Source organism: Canis lupus, chromosome 15 (genome assembly GCF_048164855.1).
Source record: "Canis lupus baileyi chromosome 15, mCanLup2.hap1, whole genome shotgun sequence".
Lineage (NCBI taxonomy): Eukaryota > Metazoa > Chordata > Mammalia > Carnivora > Canidae > Canis > Canis lupus.
Window position 1 is genome coordinate 40,702,811 of NC_132852.1, and position 24,053 is coordinate 40,726,863.

Genomic DNA, 24,053 nt, shown 5'->3' on the forward strand with positions numbered 1-24,053 from the left:
GAGTAGGGATAGAGGGAACATTCCTCAATATCTTAAAAGCCATCTACGAAAAGCCCACAGTGAATATCATTCTCACTGGAGGAAAACTGAGAGCTTTTCCGCTAAGATCAAAAACAAAACAGGGATGTCCACTCACATCACTGTTAGTTAACATAGTACTAGAAGTCCTGGCCTCAGCAATCAGACAACAAAAAGAAATAAAGACATTCAAATTGGCAAAGAAGAAGTCAAACTCTCCCTATTTGCAGATGACATGATACTGTACTTAGAAAACTCAAAAGACTCCACTCCAAGATTGCTAGAACTCATACAGCCGTTCAGCAGTGTTGCAGGATCCAAAATCAATGCACAGAAATCAGTGGCATTTCTATACACTAACAATGAGACTGAAGAAAGAGAAATCAAGGAGTCAATCCCACTTACAATTGCACCCAAAAGCATAAGATACCTAGGAAAAAAACTAACCAAAGAGGTAAAGGATCTATACCCTAAAAACTACAGAACACTTCTGAAAGGAATTGAGGAAGACACAAAGAGATGGAAAAATAATTCCATGCTCATGGATTGGAAGATTTAATATTGTGAAAATGCCAATGTTACCCAGGGCAATTTACACGTTCAGTGCAATACCTATCAAAATACCATGGACTTTCTTCAGAGAGCTGGAACAAATCATCTTAAGATTTGTGTGGAATCAGAAAAGATCCTGAATAGCCAGGGGAATATTAAAAAAGAAAACCAGAGCTGGGGGGCATCACAATGCCAGATTTCAAGTTGTACTACAAACTGTGATCAAGACAGTGTGGTATTGGCACAAAAACAGACACACAGATCAATGGAACAGAACAGAGAACCCAGAAATGGGGCCTCAACTCTATGGTCAACTAATATTTGACAAAGCAGGAATGACTACCCACTGGAAAAAGGACAGTCTCTTCAATAAATGGTGCTGGGAAAATTGGACAGCCATGTGCATAAGAATGAAACTAGACCATTCTCTTACACCATACACAAAGGTAAACTCAAAATGGTTGATAGATCTAAATGTGAGACAAGATTCCATCAAAATCCTAGAGGAGAACACAGGCAACACCCTTTTTGAACTTGGTCACAGAAACTTCTTGCAAGATACATGTATGAAGGCAAAGGAAACAAAAGCAAAGTGAATTATGGGCCTCCATCAAGATGAAAAGCTTCTGCACAGCAAAAGAAACAGTCAACAAAACTAAAAGACAACTTACAGAGTGGGAGAAGGTATTTACAAATGACATATCAGATAAAGGGCTAGTATCCAAGATCTATAAAGAGCTTATCAAACTCAACAACAAAGAAACAAACAATCCAATCATGAAATGGGCAAACGACATGAACAGAAATTTCACCAAAGAAGACATACACGTGGCCAACTAGCACATGAGAAAATGCTCCGCATCACTTGCCACCAGGGAAATACAAATCCAAACCACAAGGAGATACTACCTCACACCAATGAGAATGGGGAAAATTAACAAGACAGGAAACAACAAATGTTGGAGAGGATGTGGAGAAAGGGGAACCCTCTTGCACTGTTGGAGGGAATGTGAACTGGTGCAGCCACTCTGGAAAACTGTGTGGAGGTTCCTCAAAGAGTTAGAACTAGAGCTACCCTACAACCCAGCAATTGCACTGCCGGAGATTTACCCCAAAGATACGATGCAATGAAATGCCAGGACACCTGCACCCCAATGTTCACAGCAACAATGTCCACAATAGCCAAACTGTTGGAAGGAGCCTCAGTGTCCATCGGAAGATGAACGGATAAAGAAGCTGTGGTCTATGTATACAATGGAATATTACTCAGCCATTAGAAACAACAAATACCCACCATTTGCTTCAATGTGGATGGAACTGGAGGGTATTATGCTGAGTGAAGTAAGTCAGTTGGAGAAGGACAAACATGATATGGTTTCATTCATTCAGGGAAAATAAAAAATAGTGGAAGGGTATAAAGTGGAAATGAGAGAAAATGAGTGGGAAATATCAGAGAGGGTGACAGAACATGAGAGACTCCTAACCCTGGGAAGCGAACAAGGGGTGGTGGAAGGGGAGGTTGGAGGGGGGATGGGGTGACTTGGTGACAGGCACGGAGGGGGGCACTTGATGGGTTGAGCACTGGGTGTTATGCTATATGTTGGCTAATTGAACTCCAATAAAAAATATACAAAAAATGAAATTTAAAAAAAAAGATGAATGGATAAAGAAGATGTCTATTTATACAATCGAATATTGCTGAGCCATCAGAAAGGATGAATACCCACTATTTACATCGACCTGGATGGAACTGGAGGGAAATGATACTGAGTGAAGTAAGTCAATCGGAGAAGGACAATCATCACATGGTCTCACTCATACATGGAATATAAGAAATAGTAAAAGGGATTATAAGGCAAAGGAGGGGAATTGAGTGAGGAAAATTAGAGAGGGAGATGAACCATGAGAAACTCTTAAATCTGGGAAACAAACAAAGGGTTGCAGGAGGGGAGGTGGGCGGGGGCATGGGGTAACCGGGTGACAGGCACTGAGGAGGGCACTTGATGGGATGAGCACTGGGTGTTACATTATATGTTGGCAAATCGTATTTAAATTTTTAAAAATGTCAAAAAACACAAAAAAATAAAATAAAATATTTAAGTAGACTTTACTTATTTCCTTTAGAGAACTAGCCTTTCTTGTGACAAAATTTCTCACTTTTGCTTGTCAAAAACATTTTAATTTTTTTATATCATTATTATTGAAGAATATTTTCACTGGATATTAAATTCTAACTTGGCATTTTAATTTTTTTAGCATTCAGCATTCTAGTTTCTTCTAGACTCTTCTTCCTGGAAGGTTAGGTATCTTCTAATTATTTTTAAAAATATTTTATTTATTTATTCATGAGAGTCACAGAGAGAGAGGCAGAGACATAGGCAGAGGGAGAAGCAGGCTCTCTGCGGGGTGCCCAATGCGGGACTGGATCCCAGGATCCTGGGAGAGGAAGGCAGACACTCAACCGCTGCGCCACCCAGGCATCTCAGTATCTTTTAATTATTATTTCATTTAATAATTGTCTTTCTCTTTGGCTGCTTGAAAGTTTTTCTCTTTGTCATAATGTTTGGAAGGTTATACATGATGTGTTTAAGGGCGGTTTTGTTTGGGATTCCTAGTGACTCTTGAATGTGAGATTTTTTTTTTTTAAGATTTTATTTATTTATTCATGAGAGACACACAGAGAGAGGCAGAGACACAGGCAGAGGGAGAAGCAGGCTTCCTGCAAGGAGCCCGATGTGAGACTTGATTCCGGGTCCCAGGATCATGCCCTGAGCCAAAGGCAGAGGCTCAACTGCAAGCCACCCAGGTGCCCCTTGAATGTGAGATTTAATGTCTTTCAACATATTCAAAAATTCTCAGCAATAGTTCTTCAGATATTGTTTCTGCTTCATTCTCTTTCCCTTCATCTTCTAAGATTATAATTATAGCCACAATGGGTTTATCATTATTTCTTCTATGCTTCTTACTCTTTCTTCTACATTCCACCTCTTATTTTCTTCATTGTTTATTCTGTAAATTTTCTTCTGAAATATCTTCTAATTCCACTAATGTCTCCTTAGCTCTGTCCCTATTAATCTCAACCATTGAGTTCTGAGTTTTGGTTATGGCATTTTTCAGTTCCTCAATGTCCATTTGGTTCTTATGTCTTATTTCCATTTCTCTGCCAAAATGTCACTCTTGTCTTTTATTATCTTCTTTTTATTAAAAATAGTTATTTTAAAGTATTTTCTGATAATTCCTCTGACTTTGTGGACCTGTATCTATTGCCTATTATTCTTTTTTTTTCAATCATATGTGTGCCCTTAAAACAGATTATTTTTCTAAATTTATGGATGTATATTTTATATGAAAAAAATAGAATGTTTAATTTAAGGCCTAGAATGAAATTATATCTCTTCAGAATTTTATTTTTAATAGTCAGCTGGGCTACAGGACATCAGCAATTCCTGATCACCTTAATCCATTTCTGAGGATTGAGAGGATTTGAATCTGGCTTCAGCCTTGCAAGGTCTGGTGTATTTCTGACTCTCTTTTATCGTCGGTAAATACCTGCTTTATCAGCTCCCTAGTTTTCTTCATAGATCCTAGATCCCAGTTTTCATCCTTTTTCCCATGAAAAGCTCTGTTCAGTTTCTCAGTCTCTCATTTGCCTTTGCCCTTTCAGGAATTAGTAAATATCTCCATAAAAAAACATCTCTGAAAAAAAAAAAAAAGCATCTGTGGATTTTCTTTTTTTTTCCCAGTCTTGGCCCATATCCTTAGCGGTTCCTTCAGCTCTTCCTGCAACTGTTTTTATCTTTGTGCAGCTTTTCTAGTAGTCATCACTAGGCTTTTTCTGAATTAAGTAGTTTATCACCAACAAAAGTGGAATTCCCCCAAAATAACTCTTAAATTTAACTCAGTAAACTTCTGAATATACTCTATAGTAATTAAATTGATATAAGATTCTGAATTAACTGTACAGCAGTGGTGAAAAATGTAATGGGCCTAGCCCTCTGTGACAGAGACAGCCAGTATCTATTTGCCTGTTCATTTGCATGAATAGAACATCTGACTTTTTTTTTTTTTTTCCCCTGAGCATCTGGCCACCTAAAATATAGCCAAAGTCTTCAAACCCTTGTGATAGCTATTGAGTAATGTCTGGTCAGTGCATGTATATGTGACTTCCAGGCAGTGTCCTTAAAGACAAGATCATGCCTTCCTTCTCTCCTTCTGCATACTGCTGTCTGGAATGGAGACACAATGACCAGAGCTCCTTTAAGCCACCTTGGGCAATGAGATGACCTTGGCAGTGGAAGTCCTATGAGACAAGACAACAAAATGAAAAGAGCCTGGATCCCTGACTCTGTGGGTCATCATATCAATGTTTGGTCTGACTACTTCTGGACTTCTGGAATGTTATAGACAAATACAAGTCTACCTTATTTAAGCCTCTACTGTTTTCTATAGTTATTTATCTACATGCATTAATTAAAAGGATCCCTAATATAAGATAGCACTTGGCAATTGCCAAGTGAGCAGTATAAATCATACATACTATTAAAACTCACAGGAGGCAACTAGAGCCCTGTGAATTACTTGAAGGTTTAGTAAGATTGGAAGAATTTAAGTTGTACCAGAAACCTAGATTGGGTTTACAAATGCAAAAAAGAACGAATACATCAATAAACAGATGTAAAACAAAATTAAAGATATATTTATGACCAGGTCGCTGACCAAGCTGGCAGCAAAAATAGCACTCTGGTGAATAGTGGGGAATTGTGACTATGAGACTGTTTGTGATAGGTATGTGATCAGAAAGGTCTTGGAAAACAAGCCAAAATGACTAGATTCTATTTGTTGAAAACTTACAAAGACTGAACTGTTAAATATTTAATTATTCTGAGAATTAAAGTTATTCAAGGACCAATGTAAGGCATAAATTATAGCCTAAGTCAAATTATTCTAGTGCACTCTGTATTAACAAGCTTGTCAAGAGTTTGAGAACCAAGATTAAAGATTTCCAGATCTTGGTATGGAAAAACTGCTCAGAGGAATCTCTTATACCTGAAAAATGATGAAGAAAACTTAGTCAGTTAAATCTATTGCCTTAGGGGGAGTCAGAAACCAAACCAGGAATTTTGATGCAGAGGAAAATTATGATGATTTAAACACTTTTTCTATCACAACAGATTTTATCACTACATTGTTAGCTTGGAACAAGTATTTGCTACAAAATTGTGATTTTTTTTTAAGAAGGAAATTTCATGAGGAGAAAGCTAGCATTGGAGATGCAGGGAGAGAACACTCTGCTTATAAATTTTACTTTGAATCATAATCTCCAATTTCTAGAAATAACTTTTGGAAAATAGGGCCAGAAGAAAGCCAACCCTCCATATGAAAAAGTTTTCATGGAAAAGTTGTTTACACACACTTAAAAAATCAAAATTCATTAGGAAGAAGTAGAATGTTTGTTATCATAAAAAATACGAAAAAGATTGGTTTGTGTGAGAGGGCCTATTTTGGAAATCTTCACATGAACATAAGACAATTCTATCATTTTGATAATTAGCACATTCTCTTCCTCCTCCATGACTGCATTACAATTAACACACCTAGACCTGTAGGTCTCTGTGTTGTAGTATGTGTCTTTATGAAGGAACATAGCAGAGATAACAGTTATTTTCATAAAATTTTGGACAAGTGTACAAAAATATGAAAATATTTCACTTGGTTTGTATATGAATCTAATTTTGAACTTTCTATGGAAAGCACTCTGTTTTGTTTTTTTAATAAAGATTTTATTTATTTATTCATGAGAGACAGAGGGAGAGAGAGAGAGAGAGGCAGAGACACAGGCAGAGGGAGAAGCAGGCTCCATGCAGGGAGCCTGTGCAGGATTTGATCTCGGGTCTCCAGGATCAAGCCCTGGGCCAAAGGCAGGCGCTAAACTGCTGCGCCACCCAGGGATCCCAAAAGCACTCTGTTTTGAGGCAAACATGAACAGCTTATCTTAAACCCACCATCAATTTCTTCAACAAATCCAACAAAAGTGGTAAGTTGAGACAGCGTCCATGTTCACCAAAATTCTCCCTTCTTCCATTTTAATGGAATTTAGCTGAGAATGTAGCTACCCGAATAGACTGCATCTTCCAGATCCCATGCAGTTGAGTGTGGCCATTCAATAAAGTGCTTGCTGACGGAGGATGCAAGGGGCCATGTGCACCATTCTTGCATCTGATTCTTAATGCCTTCTGCACTCTGCTTCCACACTAATCCAGCAGGCTGCTGGAATAGAGCATCAGTTCCATGCTTCCTTCTGCCCTCATTGGCTGCCATTTGACCTTCTGAAACCTAGAGGACCAGGGAGCTGAGATTGGGGAAAAGAGGAAAACTTCTGCAAAATGGAGAAGACCTTAGGTTCCTCTTTCACATCCTTCACATGGGGAAGAGAGCTTCTTATTTATACGAGGGGCTCCAAATTTTTTCCTCCATATGCAGGGGTCTCCAGGCTCACAACAGCATTTCCCCACTCATTAAGTGAAGCACTAGAAAGTAAAATAGAGAGGAAAGGTAAATCCAACACAATAGAAAATGGCTTAATTTTCTGAGCAGTATTGATTTGTTTTTTTCACAAATAAATTAAAAAATCATTGTAAGTACCTTCTATGTTCTCTAAGTTTTATGTTGAATATTAGATGTAAAAAAGAGGATTTATGTATGGAGCTGACCTCAAGAGAGCTGAAAATAGTAGAGATGATAGTTAGTTACACGGTGTTACATATCCAAGAAGAGAAGAGCATATATGGTATAGACATAGTTCAAGGAGAGGAATGATTAAATCTGAGCTAGATGGTGAGCTAATTGATTTCTTCTCAGGTTATAATCCTAAATCTACAGATTTTAAAGATGAACAGGTGTTTGCTTGGCAGGCAAGAGTAGATTGCTGCATTGTAAAATGTGTAACAGGAGCTCAGCTAAGCCTGAAGCTCAAGATAAAGGCAGGAGCCAGATAGCAAGGACCCCTAAATACTGCAGTATTGGAGTTTGGATTTTATCCCACAGGTGACTAAAAGCTGTGAAGAATTTTAAGTGGAATAGTGGCAGGACTGGAATTTTGTTTCTGAAGCACCTCCCTGTGGCAGTCCAGACAAACTGTAGTGAGATGAAACTAGTTGGTGGTCAGGCTGGGGTCAGGATGAGGCAGTGAAGACAGAGGGAAAGATCTGAGACACATTCCAGAGGCAGGGATAGCAGGACTGTGCCTGTCTGCAGGAGACAGGAAAAAGGGATGGATTTGTGATTGTTCAAGCAGCTCCCAGATTGTGGTGCTACTAACATGGATGAGAGATCAGTTTGTGAATTCAGTTTTGGGTAAGTTAGGGCTGGAATATTCCCATGAGAATAAAAGCAATCACAAGTAATAGATTACACTCAGTATGTGTGTTGTACACATCATCTCCACAGCCATCCTTTCACTGGGTGCTGTTACTGTCACAGTTGTTCAGATCAAATGACTGGGAAGCATAGGTGGTATATCCAAGGAGAGCTCAAGTCTGAACACAAGTTAGTGGGCTTCAGAGTGTCTGGTCCTGATCATGACACATATCACCTCTCTGCCAAACAGCTGGGTGCTGGTCTGAAGTTCAGGTGAGGAGTGTGGGCTGAGATGTAGATTTGGAAGTCACCAAAATCATAGGACTGCTTAAAATGCATTCTCAGGCCAGGCAACCAGGTCCTGAGCTACCACTGGAGACCTGAAGACGTGACACAGTACCTCCTCTCAAGTAACTCAAATCAAAGGATTTTTTGGGGGGGGGTGGGAATCATACTGTAGTATGATAGCATTATAATGAAATACACATATGACTCAAAGAAGCACAGAGGAAGAGATGTGTTATGGAACTAGTTCAGACTAAGAGAAGAGGAGGGAACCCTGGAACTGACACATGGGATGTTTGTGCCCCTCACCCCAAAATTTGTATGTTGAACTCTAATCCCCAGTGTGATGGTATTTGGAGATGGGAACTTTAGGAGGTGTTTGGTCATGAGGACGGAGCCCTCATGAGTGGGATTAATGCTCTTATACAAGGACCCCAGAGAGCTCTCTGGTTGCTTCTGCCATGTGCGTCTGTTGGTTAGAAGATGAGCATGTATGAACCAGGAAGCAAGCTCTCTCCAGACAGAACCTTGGACTTTCTGGCCTTCAGAGCAAGAAATCAGTCTTGTTTAAGCCATGCAGCCCATGGTGTTATGGCTATGCCAGCCTCAATGAGCTCAAATAAAACCAAGAGAGGGGAGCCTTTAGCAGTGCTGGCCCCCATGCCAAAGGTGCCTAAGAAATCAAATTAACCAAGACTGACCATGGGCACTGGGCAGTGTGGAGGTCATGTGGGTTGTGCTGGCGGTTTCATAGCTTGCTAGCTTCCCTGGGCAGGGAAGGGCATGAGTGGTGAGGTGAGAAGACAGTGAACTCTGGTTCTTCTTTAAAAGCCTTACTGAGAGACTAAGGAGAAAGGTTTAGAGTATATCTGAGAATGTTTTACACTCATTTGTTCTGTTACTTTATTCCTCCTAGGATATAAAGGATTTAAGCACATTAACAGCCTAAGATAAAGAGCTAACAGAGGAAGCAATATTGAAGTCTCCAGAGAGAAGGGCAAAACAGAAGAGATCCCCATAGGGAGGGAAGGTCATGGGCTAAAATTCAAGATGACGAGATCCCTGGGTGGCGCAGCGGTTTGGCGCCTGCCTTTGGCCCAGGGCGCGATCCTGGAGACCCGGGATCGAATCCCACATCGGGCTCCCGGTGCATGGAGCCTGCTTCTCCCTCTGCCTGTGTCTCTGCCTCTCTCTCTCTCTGTGTGACTATCATGAATAAATAAATAAAATCTTTAAAAAAATTAAAAAAAAATAAAATTCAAGATGACCTGATGAACTCAGAGGACATTCCAACCTCCCTAGTCCTCTGAGAGACTCAACTAATTAGTCAACTGTAAATCCCGTGAGTGTATAGCCCCTGTAAGAATTGTAAAAATGTGAGAAGTGAAAACAATCGGAACAATAGCTCTCTTTTGAGTTTGGTATGTTTCATGGTCTCCATTACTCATAAGATGGAATAGGGTAGTACAGATAATAAATAGTATTCAGGTCTAAATCAGCTATGCCTGGAAAAATTCAAAAGCAAATGAGAACTATAGGAAAATCTTATTGCAAAATCAAATCTAGGGGTGCTCAGGTGACTCAGTTGGTTAAGCATTTGACTTGATTTCAGCTCAGGTTGTGATCTCAGGTCCTTGAAATCAAGCTCCCCACCCTCTCCAAGCCCTGTGTGGAGCCTGCTTAAGATCCTCTCTCTCTCTCTCTCTCTCTCTCTGGGGACTGGGGGGAAGCTAAATCAATATTTGCTCAATGTGTTCCTCTTAGAACCCTTTTCCAGAGGACGGCGACCTGAAAGCCTCTACCCAGAGCATATCAACAAAGAAGGAGAAACGTTGGAAGATACAGGTATAAACAATGCTGGAGAGAATGCCAGAGTCTGAATTACAGCCCAGATGCATCTCCTGAATTTGGTTAGCTGAAAAGCCCTTGTATTTCATTCTACTTTCCTAACATAGATCTGTCAGGAGGTCTGTTCTCATTTCACTTCAGACCATGTGATTTAAATATAGACAGAGTTCTGGTTCTCTTCTACATTTCCATCTGAATATAATTCTTTGTAATTCAAGTGAAAATTTACTGGTGACCAGAGTTTGTCTGTTCTAAAGATGGAGTTCATTGCCAAAGAGATTTCTTGGGTGGTCTCACCTTCAACCAAAGTCTTTAGCTCCTGTGAAAGGGTTTTTTTTTTTGTGCTTTCCTGCTGTATTTGAGACTTCACGGGCTATTTCTTCTAAACAATTGGAGAACAAGAGGGCCTGGGTTAACAAAACAAAGTATCATATTAGGACCCCTTGCTTCATTGAGTTTATGTTAACCATGTCTATTTTCCATTTTAACCATAGTTTTCCTTTCAGCAAAAACACTTTTTTGTTGGTTTTGCTATACAACATTGTACTGATAGCTGGCAACAGTATATTGTGCACTTAAAAATCTGTTGAGGGTAGATTTCATGTTGACTGTTCTCACCACATTAAAATAAAAAAAATGTTAATGTTATTTTTTTCAGCTCAACAGAAATCTCCCCCTTCTCTGTTTTTTTTTTTCAGAGTAAACACAAGAACAGTACATAAATTGGTTTTAGCTTTATTTTTCCTTCATCCTCAAATCTAAATTTGAACTCTATGATATGACAGTGAGATGTTGTAGAATATCTAAATATGGCAATTCCTTTAGCTAAGAAACAGGCCATATTATTATCATTATTGTTAAGTTTCATAAGATTGCTTAGTTTCCTTATCTTTAAGTAAATCCCCATTTGCTTGGGGGATTCAATGATGAGTGCCTTAGGAAGTTTCTAGGATTAGCAAATCTTAAAGAAAAGCAACTGAAATTTTATGCCAAATAGGCAGGAAAGAAGAGTTATTTAAAATATTAAATGTGCCTTTTTTGGCTCAACTATCCTGCAGTATTTTCTATTTTACAAACTCCAAAAAATGCCTAGATGTGAAAGTGACTGAAATTGGTTACCACATGCTGAGCACAGGGACAGTTTTCTCCACATAGTTATCTTCTCACTGTCCTTCAAAACCCTGCTGTTGGGATGAATGGATAAAGAAGATGTGGTCTATGTATACAATGGAATATTACTCAGCCATTAGAAATGACAAATACCCACCATTTGCTTCGACGTGGATGGAACTGGACAGTATTATGCTGAGTGAAATAAGTCAATCAGAGAAGGACAAACATTATATGGTCTCATTTATTTGGGGAATATAAATAATAGTGAAAGGGAATAGAAGGGAAGGGAGAAGAAATAGGTAGGAAATATCAGAAAGGGAGACAGAACATAAAGCCTCCTAACTCTGGGAAACGAACTAGGGGTGGTGGAAGGGGAGGAGGGCGGGAGGTGGGGGTTCATGGGTGCCGGGCACTGAGGGGGGCACTTGAACGGATGAGCACTGGGTATTATTCTGTATGTTGGCAAATTGAACACCAATAAAAAATAAATTTATTATTAAAAAAATAAAAAATAAAAATAAAAAAATTGCCTGAGGGGGGGGGGAAAAACCTGCTGTTGGGCAGCCCGGGTGGCTCAGCAGTTTAGCACCACCTTTAGCCCAGGGCATGATCCTGGAGACCTGGGATGAGCCCAGGGTGTGATCCTGGGGCCCCGGGATCGAGTCCCACGTAGGGATCCCTGCCTGGAACCTGCTTCTCCCTCTGCCTGTGTCTCTGCCTCTGTGTATGTGTGTATGTGTGTGTGTGTGTGTCATGAATAAATAAATTAAAAAAAAAAACCTGCTGTCCTCACCCTGAAGGATACCTAAACGGTGCCTCCTAGTCACCTGTATGCCGAGCAGGTAGTCCCTTCCCCAGTGGACCACATGACATGTTTATCTTCTGGGGGGAAGTGTATTTGTCATCCCCCCAGTTCCCAGAATTACTTTATCAAAATAAACTTTTTTGGCTAATGACACAGCCTAACCACAATAAAACTCACATTTATTCAACTTACTCTATGCCAGACAGGTTAAAATCCCTTCACAGGTACTACCTTATATAATCCTAACGAGTGGTAAATTCCAGGTCTCACAGCCCTCCAGTGTGTTGACGATGGGGATAAATGTAGAGATGGAGGCAAGGAGGCAAGAGCAGAGCTGAATTGTTCTTTATTAAGACTGGAGAAATTTAGAGAGAACTGGAGGAGTTCAGACTGGATCCAGGTGAGAAATGGAAAATCTTCCATTACCCATAAGGAATATAGATCCATGGATATGTAGGATTTTGCTCTTTTTGTTCTGAAGCAAGGCTCAAATGAACAATCTTGTTTAGATTGAACATTTCCCAAAGTGGTCTCTGTAATCATAAATTATCCATGAATAGAGTCGGAGAATGAATACATGTAAGAAGCAGGGGTCCTGCCCAGAAGTGGTGTGAATTAAGTCTGCAACAACCCATAAGAACTGCAATCATTAGCAAGAAAGTGCATGTCCCTGGAACCAGAGCAACAGCCAGCTGTCATCAACTGGGAAGATGTCATCATCTGTAGGAAGACAAAACTAAACAAACCAGATCTTAGGAATATAAGCCTGAAGGGAAGTGCTTTCTAGTCTGAAAATCTGAACTCATCAGTCCTTGCCAGATCTTTTCAAGTGTATGTCCATCCTCTCCCTACAGACATCCTCTTTATAGACACACAAGACAAAGTGACAAAGAGGAGACAGAGACAGATGTGGTATTGTTAGTAAAGATGCAAGGTTCCACCAATTCAGAGTTTAAAATCTGATTGGATAGTGAAAAGATTCCTAAGAAGTGAGGCCATCTCACTCAGCTTTTGGGAGTTCAGGCTCATTGCAAGTCTTATCTCATTATGGGGCTCATTACTTCTGAGTCAAGGGTACTGGGTCATGACAACAAGGGGATTGCGAACTCGAGGATTGTCAAGTGTCAGTTCTCCAAAGTACAACAAGAAGCCTGCTGATGAAGCCACAGTGAATGAGTGCAGTGAAGGGAAGCAGCAGCTGGACCTGGTGAGAAGCATGAAACATTGTAGTGCCTCCAAGGTGCCAAGTCAGAGGAAGATCATGGGGGCTCGGGATCTACACTCAGGTGGTTTAAGGCTGAGAACTGATTGAGATCGAGGAATTTCATTTTATGCTGCTTTAGGAGTCATGTCCACAGCAAAGCAACGGTCTTGAAAGGAATCCTGATGTTTGTCAGCTGCTTGCCCAGATGGACACACTGTTCACCAAAGTAAGCCTTCAGGAGTTTTTAAAACACCAATTTGTTGTTTTATAGCCTTATATTGTTAGGCAAGCACCTTGGGACAAACATTTAGGTAAGGCTGGGCCCGGGGTCTCAGCATCCCAAGCCCTCTGCCCCATGTTTCTCCCTCTCTCCTCAAACTCCCAACCCCCAGAAGCCCCACCTCCCTAGCTGCCCCTCACTCCTGAACCTATCAGAGATGCCAGATAGAGCTTTTTATTAGCCAGTTAAATAAATCCTAATAAGGATTAATGACCAATAACTTCATAGTTCTTCTTAGGGTCAATTACATTCAAACAAAATGTCATAATGCATTAATGCATTTACCATTAAATTTTCCTTGTTTACTTGGCAATTTACTCCTCTTCACCTCCTGGAGCCCCTTGTTAAAAATCTCAATCTCAGCTTTAATTAAATACTATGTTTATCATCTATTTGGCAGTTAATAATATTTGGCCACGTGACATCTGCGCGATTACCTTAGACTACAGACCTACAGGACAAAACATTCATTCCCTTATCCACACTTGAAACGTGCTTTTCGGTAACACACCTGTTATATGGACTCACAACACCTTGCGTGCACATCTCATTATCCAATTGCTACGTCCACCACCACCCCAAACTCTGAGCTGCTTGAGGACTCTCACCTAATATTGGATATATTGGTAAATGCTCATAAAGCGAAAGAATATAGGTATGTGGTGTCTTTCAACTAGATTTTTTAGTCCGTTGAGGAACTTGATTCTGTTTCCCACACCTTCAGATCATCCATTACACATTAAAACCACCTAATAATTATATGCACATTGAATAGATAAAAAGTGAACATATGTATGAAAAGATGGGAAAAGTGAAAAAAAAAAAAAAAAAAAAAAAAAAAAAAAAAGAAAAGATGGGAAAAGTGTAGGTCAAAATATTACAGAGAGGATCCCTGAAAGATGGAATTTAGGACTCGTGTCTACCAAGTTTTCTGCATTGAACGTTTATTATTTCCATGATTAGGAAAAAATGACTTTTAAAGCAACATCTTTGACAACCTCATCAGGTAGAAGTAGCATCAGAGTAAGAAATGATCCCAGGTAGGGTGGAAGAGAAGGAAGGCACTTAAACACAGGTTTCTTGGGCAACAGGAGCAGTGTCTTGTGAAGGGCAGGACAGTGACTGGATGTGTTGGGGCTGAATACTGGACTTCAGAAATGAAGTCCTTCCATCTACTCAGAATTCCTGTGTCACAAGGGGTACTGAGGTATTACTGAGACAAAATAGTTTCTATAATTACTAACAAGGCCAAGTCAGCAAATACTAGTGGTATTTCACTAAGATTCTATCCCATAAAACCACTCAAACTGCCAGCTGAGCTCTTGTTACTGGGTCTCTGGCAGTAGTTTCAAATGATTCACATTGCCTTTGGATGGGTAGGCCTGGCTTCACATTTATTGGCAATCCAGTGTATTTTATTGTATATTTGGAGTGCAGAAGATATATCAATATGGGGCTTTCATATTTATGTTGAGTCAAGGTAATAAAAGGAAACATACAGGAGCAATCTGCTTAATAGGTCACCTCCCTGGAACTAGGGCCTGGCCCCAGGGGCCCAGTAAGAACTACAAATTCAAATTTCAAAGATCCTCAGCATCTAGTCAATGTGGGGTAGAGGTAGGTTTGTGTTTTAGAGTGGGGGAGAAGAGGCTGTGGTAGTGAGTTAGAGAGTGCCTTGAAGGGGAAGGTGAGGACCAGGGTCCATGTGGGTCCTGGTCTGGCCTCAGGGCACCTGCCTAAACCACAAGAAGACTTAGAAAATTTGGAAGAAGACACTCAAAGCGGGGGTGTCCCTGAAGTGTGATTCCACCATGTCCCCTGAGTTGCCTTCTTATGCTACACCAAATGAATTGAATCCCTTTCCAATTGACAGGTTAAAATGACACCTTGAAAACAAATCATTAATGTCCCTTGTATCAGGGTTCTTCAGAAAAACAGACCCAATAGGACATGCATATATATGGAAAAAGATTTATTAATCTCTTAAAGAAATTGGGCCATGTAATTATGGAGGCTGGCAAGCCCAACTGATTGGATGAGGTCCACCACATTATGGAGGCCACTCTCTTCTGCTTGATGTCCACCAATTTAAATGTTAATTTCATTCTAAACACCCTCACAAAAACACCCAAAATAATGTTTGACTAAATGTCTGGGAACCCTGTGGCGCAGGCAAATTGGCACATAAAATAAACTATCAAGCCCCTTAACCAAGGCTTCTCTTCTTCTGAGTAAATAACCTGAGCTGTCTCGAGAGCCCATACTTGCAGTGTGTTCAGATTGAACACTGGTCAGCTCATGCTTCTCTAAATACTCCAGTTAACAAAATTGTTTCCCTTATCTTTCCCTCACTTTCTCTTCAGTGTCTATTCCCTTGTGGATTACTTTCTGCTAGTTAATCTGAGGAAGGAAAGTCTGCATATAAATTATGGGACCATATAGAGTTTCCACCGTAAGCCACAGGAATTTTTTCTCTTTTTAAAAAAATTTAAGTTCAATTAGATGACATACAGTACATCATTAGTTTCAGATGTAGAGCTCAGTGATTCATCAATTGCAACACAACACCCTGTGTTCATCCATCACATGCCCTCCTTCATGCCCATCACCCAGCTACCCCATCTCCTCACCCACATCCCCTCCAACAACCCTCAGTTTGTTTCCCAGAGTTCAGAGTCTTTCATGGTTTGTCTCCTTCTCTGATCTCTTCCCCTTCAGTTTTCCCTCCTTCCACTGTAAGCTGCAGCTTATGCTCACTGTGAGAATGCAGGTGCACTACTAATGCCATGATACCCTGTACCCCACGACCCCTTCTACAGAGGGCGCAACAAGAACTATGGCAACTCCATGTGTTTATTCGTGTGAACCTCAGACATTATAGATATTTGATAGAAGAAGGGATATTATCAGATTTATTGGATTAAAAAATAAAAATGAGGGGTGCCTGGCTGGCTCAGTCGGTTAAGTGTCTGCCTTCGGAGCAGCCTGAAGAACTTACTTCTTGTAGGCAGGTCTTCTTGCAACAAATTCTCTCAGTTTTTATTTATCCAACAATGTCTTTATCCTGACTATTTTTAAAACATAGTTTTATTGGACTTTGAAAATGCCATCATGTTTCTTTCTGGCTTCTATTGTTTCTGAGAACGGTCAGCTACTAATCTTACTGGGGTTCCCTTGTTCATGATGAATCATTTTTCTCTAATTGCTTTCAAGATTTTGTTGCCTTTGGTGGATGGAGCTGGAGGCTATTATGCTGAGTGAAGTAAGTCAATCAGAGAAGGACAAGCATATGGTTTCACTCATATGGGGAATATAAAAAATAGTGAAAGGGATTATAGGGGAAAGGAAAGAAAATGAGTGGGAAAAATCAGAGAGGGTGACAAAACATGAGAGACTCCTAACTCTGGGAAGCGAACAAGGGGTAGTGGAAGGGGAGGTAGGCAGGGGGATGAGGTGATTGGGTGATGGGCACTGAGGGAGGCACTTGATGGGATGAGCACAAGGCAATCGAACTCCAATAAAAAATATTTTTAAAAATTTTGTTGCCTTTGTTGTCAATATTCTTGCTGCAATGTCTCTATGTGTAGATCACTTAGCTTTTATTTCCTTTAATTTTTTGGGTGGGTAGATAAAATATTTTTCATCATGTTTGGGAAGTTGTCAGTTATTATTTCTTTCAATAATTTCTCACTTCCTTTCTCTTTCTCTTCTCTGGTCATCTCATTGCATATAAGTTAGTGTACCTAATGGAGCCTCAGTTTATCTACAGCTCTCTTTATTTTTTGTCATTTCTCCCCTCTCTTCTGCAGTTATATAATCTCTACTGTCCTTCCTTCAAGCGTGTTGCTTCTTTTTTCTGCCAGCTCAGATCAACTATTGAGACTCTCTAATAAAGTTTTAATTTGAGTTATTGTAATTTCGTCTCCAGAATTTTTATTTCATTCTTTCCAGTAATGTCTCTCTTTGTTCATATCCCTTATTTAATGAGACATTGTTGTAATACTTGTCTTGAAATCTTCGGGTATGATTTCAGTTAGTTCTTTGAGAATCTTATAATATCTACATTGAAGTCAGCTAAGTCTACCATTGGGTCCCCTTCAAAGGTGTTTTCTATTACCTGTTTTTTTACCCTTGTTTATGAGTCATGCTTTCCTGTTCCCTTGCATTTTTTTGGTTAAAAATGGAATTTTTTATTTTTTTTTAAGATTTTATTTATTTATTCAGAGAGACACAGAGAGAGAATGAGAGGCAGAGACACAGGCAGAGGGAGAAGCAGGCTCCATGCAGAAAGCCCGACGTGGGACTCGATCCAGAGTCTCCAGGATCGCCCTGGGCTGCAGGCGGTGCTAAACCGCTGCGCCACCGGGGCTGCCCAAAAATGGAATTTTTTAAAGGAAAACTTCAAATAATATATCGTAGCAGGGATCCCTGGGTGGCGCAGCGGTTTGGCGCCTGCCTTTGGCCCAGGGCGTGATCCTGGAGACCCAGGATCGAATCCCACATCGGGCTCCCAGTGCATGGAGCCTGCTTCTCCCTCTGCCTATGTCTCTGCCTCTCTCTCTCTCTCTCTCTGTGACTATCATAAATAAATAAAAATTAAAAAAAAATATATCGTAGCAATATTCAATACTGATTCCCCCCTTCCCTGGGGTTGTTGTTTGCTAAGTTGTTTATTATTTAGTCCTTTGGCTGAACCAATTCTCCAAAGTCTGTCTCCCAGCCATCTCTCTCTCCTGGTATCTCTCCCCAAGTTTTCCCCTCATTGTTTTAATCTTCTAGCCTGGTTACCTAAGTTTCACCTGTGGATAGACATAAGTCACTTTTTTTGTCAAAGGTTGTTTTTTTTTAATAATAAATTTATATTTTATTGGTATTCAATTTGCCAACATACAGAATAACACCCAGTGCTCATCCCGTCAAGTGCCCCTCTCAGTGCCCGTCACCCATTCACCCCCACCCCCCGCCCTCCTCCCCTTCCACCACCCCTAGTTCGTTTCCCAGAGTTAGGAGTCTTCATGTTCTGTCTCCCTTTCTGATATTTCCTACCCATTTCTTCTCCCTTCCCCTCTATTCCCTTTCACTATTATTTATATTCCCCAAATGAATGAGAACATATAATGTTTGTCCTTCTCTGATTGACTTATTTCACTCAGCATAATACCCTCCAGTTCCACCCACGTTCAAGCAAATGGTGGGTATTTGTCATTTCTAATGGCTGAGGAATATTCCATTGTATACATAAACCACATTTTCTTTATCCATTCATCTTTCGATGGACACCGAGGCTCCTTCCACAGTTTGGCTATTGTGGACATTGCTGCTATAAACATTGGGGTAGAGGTGTCCCGGCGTTTCATTGCATCTGCATCTTTGGGGTAAATCCCCAGCAGTGCAATTCCTGGGTCGTAGGGCAGGTCTATTTTTAACTCTTTGAGGAACCTCCACACAGTTTTCCAGAGTGGCTGCACCAGTTCACATTCCCACCAACAGTGTAAGAGGGTTCCCCTTTCTCCACATCCTCTCCAACATTTGTGGCTTCCTGCCTTGTTAATTTGCCCCATTCTCACTGGTGTGAGGTGGTATCTCATTGTGGTTTTGATTTGTATTTCCCTGATGGGGAAGTGATGCAGAGCATTTTCTCATGTGCGTGTTGGCCATGTCTATGTCTTCCTCTGTGAGATTTCTCTTCATGTCTTTTGCCCATTTCATGATTGGATTGTTTGTTTCTTTGCTGTTGAGTTTCATAAGTTCTTTATAGATCTTGGAAACTAGCCCTTTATCTGATACGTCATTTGCAAGTATCTTCTCGCATTCTGTAGGTTGTCTTTGAGTTTTGTTGACTGTATCCTTTGCTGTGCAAAAGCTTCTTATCTTGATGAAGTCCCAATAGTTCATTTTTGCTTTTGTTTCTTTTGCCTTCGTGGATGTATCTCAAGAAGTAACTGTGGCTGAGTTCAAAAAAGGTGTTGCCTGTGTTCTCCTCTAGGATTTTGTGATCTCACATTTAGATCTTTCATCCATTTTGAGTTTATCTTTGTGTATGGTGAAAGAGAGTGGTCTGGTTTCATTCTTCTGCATTGGATGCCCAATTTTCCCAGCACCATTTATTAAAGAGACTGTCTTTCTTCCAGTGGATAGTATTTCCTCCTTTATCGAATATTAGTTGACCATAAAGGTCCACTTCTGGATTCTCTATTCTGTTCCATTGATCTATGTGTCTGTTTTTGTGCCAGTACCACACTGTCTTGATGACCACAGCTTTGTAGTACAACCTGAAATCTGGCATTGTGATGCCCCCAGATATGGTTTTCTCTTTTAAAATTCCCCTGGCTATTTGGGGTCTTTTCTGATTCCACACAAATCTTAAAATAATTTTTTCCAACTCTCTGACAAAAGTACATGGTATTTTGATAGGGATTGCATTAAATGTGTAAATTGCCCTGGGTAACATTGACATTTTCACAATACTAATTCTTCCAACCCATGAACATGGAATATTTTTCCATCTCTTTGTGTCTTCCTCAATGTCTTTCAGAAGTGTTCTATAGTTTTTAGGGTATAGATCCTTTACCCCTTTTGTTAGGTTTATTCCTAGGTATCTTATGCTTTTGGGTGCAATTGTAAATGGGATGGACTCCTTAATTTCTCTTTCTTCAGTCTCATTGTTAGTGTATAGAAATGCCACTGACTTCTTGGCATTGATTTTGTATCCTGCCACACTGCCAAACTGCTGTATGAGTTCTAGCAATCTTGGAGTAGAATCTTTTGGGTTTTCTATGTAGAGTATCTTGTCATCGGTGAAGAGGGGGAGTTTGACTTCTTCTTTGCCAATTTGAATGCCTTTAATGTCTTTTTGTTGTCTGATTGCTGAGGCTAGGACTTCCAGTACTATGTTGAATAGCAGTGGTGAGTGTGGACATCCCTGTCTTGTTCCTGATCTGAGGGGAAAGGCTCCCAGTGCTTCCCCATTGAGAATGATATTTGCTGTGGGCTTTTCGTAGATGGCTTTTAAGATGTTGAGGAATGTTCCCTCTATCCCTACACTCTGAAGAGTTTTGATCAGGTATGGATGCTGTATTTTGTCAAATGCTTTCTCTGCATCTATTGAGAGGATCATATGGTTCTTGGTTTTTCTCTTGCTGATATGATGAATCACATTGATTGTTTTACGAGTGTTGAACCAGCCTTGTGTCCCGGGGATAGGGGATAAATCCTACTTGGTCGTGGTGAATAATTTTCTTAATGTACTGTTGGATCCTATTGGCTAGTATCTTGTTGAGAATTTTTGTATCCATGTTCATCAGGGATATTGGTCTGTAATTCTCCTTTTTGGTGGGGTCTTTGTCTGGTTTTGGAATTAAGGTGATGCTGGCCTCATAGAATGAATTTGGAAGTACTCCATCTCTTTCTCTTTCCAAATGGCTTTAGTAGAATAGGTATGGTTTCTTCTTTAAACATTTGATAGAATTCCCCAGGGAAGCCATCTGGCCCTGGACTTTTGTGTCTTGGGAGGTTTTTGATGACTGCTTCAATTTCCTCCCTGGTTATTGGCCTGTTAAGGTTTTCTATTTCTTCCTGTTCCAGTTTTGGTAGTTTGTGGCTTTCCAGGAATGCGTCCATTTCTTCTAGATTGCCTAATTTATTGGCGTATAGCTGTTCATAATATGTTTTTAAAATCGTTTGTATTTCCTTGGTGTTGGTAGTGATCTCTCCTTTCTCATTCATGATTTTATTAATTTGAGTCTTCTCTCTCTTCTTTTTAATAAGGCTGGCTAATGGTTAATCTATCTTATTAATTCTTTCAAAGAACCAACTCCTGGTTTTGTTGCTCAGTTCCACAGTTCTCCTGGTCTCGATTTCGTTGAGTTCTGCTCAAATCTTAATTAACTCTCTTCTTCCGCTGGGTGTAGGATCTATTTGCTGTTTTTTCTCTAGCTCCTTTAGGTGTAAGGCTAGCTTTTGTATTTGAGTTCTTTCCAGTTTGGATGGATGCTTGTATTGCGATGTATTTCCCCCTCAGGACTGCTTTTGCTGTATCCCAAAGATTTTGAACGGTTGTATCTTCATTCTCATTAGTTTCCATGAATCTTTTTAATTCTTCTCAAAGGTTGTTTTTAAAGCCCCTTAGTCTGTTAGATTTTAGGATATTTGCTCTGTGATACTGTTTATCTTTTATTTCAGATTTGGCATGTCCCAGACTCTAGGAATCAATGATTCCATGAGAAATGATAATGAGTCCATTTCCTTGTCAAATGTTCCTAAATGGTTAAGTTCAAGGATGACTTGCTTTACCCATGACTCAAGTTTGGACTTAAGTTTCAGTTATCTTTTGCTGAGTAACTACCCCAGTCTTAATGATATAAAGCACTTTATTTTGCTCAGCCATTCTGTGGCTCAGATTGTGGACAGGCTTTAACACATGACTGATCTCAGCTCATTCTGTCTGGAAGGAACTCAAGCATTTGAGTTGACTTGAAAGTTTGTGGGCTGAAACCATTTAGAGCTTTCTTAATTCACATATTTGGCACTGGGGCTGGGCTAACCTGGTGGATTTCCATGCAGCTTGAGCTTCTCACAGCATGGCAACTGAGCCCCAAGAGGAAACTTGCTCACAGGTAACAGCAGATGGAAACTGCATGGCATTTTATTACCCATCCCTAGAAGTCACATACATCACTCCCACTGACTTCAATTGGTCAAAGCAGTTAATGGAGCAGTGCAAATTAAAGGGGAGGAAACATAAGTCTCACTTCTTAATGGGAAAAATGTGAAGAATTAATGGCCATATTTTAAAAATAGTCCCAGCTTGTTTAATTCTAAATTCCCCCGGAAAATTGTATCTGTGTCATTACCTTATATTAACATAGTAAGAAAAAAGAAGGCAGATAAATTTTAAATCATTGTGGCCAATGCCAACTGAGGCTTACTCAGAAATTATAGTATTAAGTCAGATGTTTGTAGCTCAGCAATGATTACTTTTGCAGAGGGTTGGCAAGTTGGTCACAATTTTTCTTTTAAGATTTTATTTATTTATTCCTGAGAGACACAGAGAGAGAGGCAGAGACACAGGCAGAGGGAGAAGCAGGCTCCCTTCGGGGAGCCTGATGTAGGACTTGATCCCGGGATCCTGTGGCTACAACCTGAGCTGAAGGCAGATGCTCAGCCCCTGAACTCCCCAGGGATCTCTGGTCACAATTTTCTAAAAAAAAAAAAAAGAAAAGAAATACAGGGCAGATGAGTTTTGGCAGGACACCCAAAGGAAGAGGCTGGCTTTCCTGCATCGAAGGCTCTCAGACAGTCAAGTGTACACCTGGGGTTCTGGATAGCTCAGAGAGGACAAAGCAAGGAAAAAACAAAAACAAAAACCAAAAGAATGTGTTTGACCAGCTTCAAAATTGTGCCCACAACTGACCCTGGAATAAATGAAGATTTCTCTGCATTCTTGGATGGAAAATCTGCAAATGTTAAGAAACTAGACTTTCTTCTGTCTGGAAAATAAAATAATAAATCCTGGTTGTGCCTGTCAGTCCACCCACAGGAAATTCAGAACCATTTTCTTTGGCTTTATGTGCAGAACCTTCTGGCATGGAGGAGGGTTCCAGAAGGACAGTGCTTTCTGGGACTCCTCATTATTCAGGAAGAGGGAGAATGCCCAGCTCAAACCCATTGTTTTATTAACAAGGTCCCGAGAGGCAAAGCGACTTGATGACAATCCCCCAGGTGTGAGGCGCCAATTCCAGCAAGGTATGTCTGTCTGTAGAACAAAGGAGGTAGAAGGGCATTACATCCAGCCAGGGACAACTCATGGCTTTTACGCTTGAAAGTTGAGACATTTGCTGTTCTGTAGAAGCTGTGCTGGACATAGGTGGGTTGGTTAGTAAGAGAGGCTTCCCAAGATCAAGGTGAACATTTAAAAAACACATTAGCAGGGTTCGGAGGGTTAACCTCCTCTGTCCCTAAGAAGTTTTATTTATTTGTTTGCTTGCTTACTTGTTTTACTCACTCTTTTGGGTTAAACCCTTGGAGACTGATATAAAAAGCCAGAAGTAGAAGGTCACCTGAGTGGTCTGCCACGTTAAACTGTGACCACTCATTAGCAGCTTAATATTTAATACTTTGAGGGATTGAAGCTTGCCCAGTAGAGGGATCTTGGGGAAGAGGACAAGGAAGGTCTAGCGCTCTGAAAGAGTCAGGGGTTAGTGCAGGAAAAACCAGGCTGGCTGTCCCCCAAGGAAGAGCTGAACAAGTGGCAAGAAAGGAGGTGGAGACAAAGAGCCGGGAGCAGAAGCAACACTGTCACAGTAACAGCTACCCCTACTGAGTGCTTGCACTATGCCTGGACCCATTCCAGATTTTCTATGCATTTCATCTCATTTAATCTTAACACTAGCCTATGTCAGGGACACTATTATTATCTTCATGTTGCTGCTAAGGACCTTTTCTGCCTTCTAGAGGTTAAGAAGTCGCAGTAACATGACACGCAGGGACCAGACCATGCTGGGCTAAACCTGGGTTTATGCTCCTTGTCAAGAACTATGTCCCACTGTCAAAGCAGTGCAAACTCGATGACTTGGCCTATTGCCAACTCTGTA